Below are 822 nucleotides of genomic sequence, written 5' to 3'. Positions count from 1 at the left end.
TTATTTGCCTTTTGAGGGGTTATTTGGAAATGAAAAGTAGTGACATTTTGAATGACTCAATGGTTGTTTAGCAGTGGATCATAAATGTTCAAATGAGTGGATATCCGGCGGCATGTGGGTGAAAGAGCAGGTATCGGTTCCCCGCAGCAGCAAAATACAGGGATTTTTTCCAGGTGCTTCCAAGACATGCCAAACAGGCCAATCATGAGCATCATAGTTTACTCTTCAGTCACCCAAACAGGGGATCTCTCCCCTCCATCAGCATTAGGTGGTTGGACCTGTAGAATTGGTCTGTAGGTATGTATATAGAGGGAGGGGCAACCCCCTAGACTGAGTGTATGTACAGCACCAGTCAAACGTTTGGACACACCTACTCATTCAAGGGTTTTTATTTTGACTATTTTCTACGTTGTAGAATAATAGTGAAGACATCAAAACTATGAATTAACACACATGGAATCAAATGTGCTGAATACATTACTGTGAAATGCTTACAAGCCCTTAACCCACAATGCAGTTCAAGAAACATTTAAAATATTTACTAAATAAAGTATCATTTTGTAACCAAACGTTTTAAATCAAAATATATTTTATATTTGAGATTCTTCAAGGTAGCCACCCTTTGCCCTTGATGACAGCTTTGCACACTGTTGACATTCTCTCAATCAGCTTCATGAGGTAGTCACCTGAAATGCATTTCAATTAACAGGTATGCCTTGTTAAATGTTAATTTGTGGAATTTTTTTCCTTAATGTGTTTGAGCCAATCAGTTGTGTTGTGACAAGGTAAGGGTGGTATACAGAAGACAGCCCTATTTGGTAA

The sequence above is a fragment of the Salmo trutta genome, chromosome 13 (assembly GCF_901001165.1).
Source record: "Salmo trutta chromosome 13, fSalTru1.1, whole genome shotgun sequence".
NCBI classification, from domain to species: Eukaryota; Metazoa; Chordata; class Actinopteri; order Salmoniformes; family Salmonidae; genus Salmo; species Salmo trutta.
Note: the sequence above shows the minus strand (reverse complement) of the source record.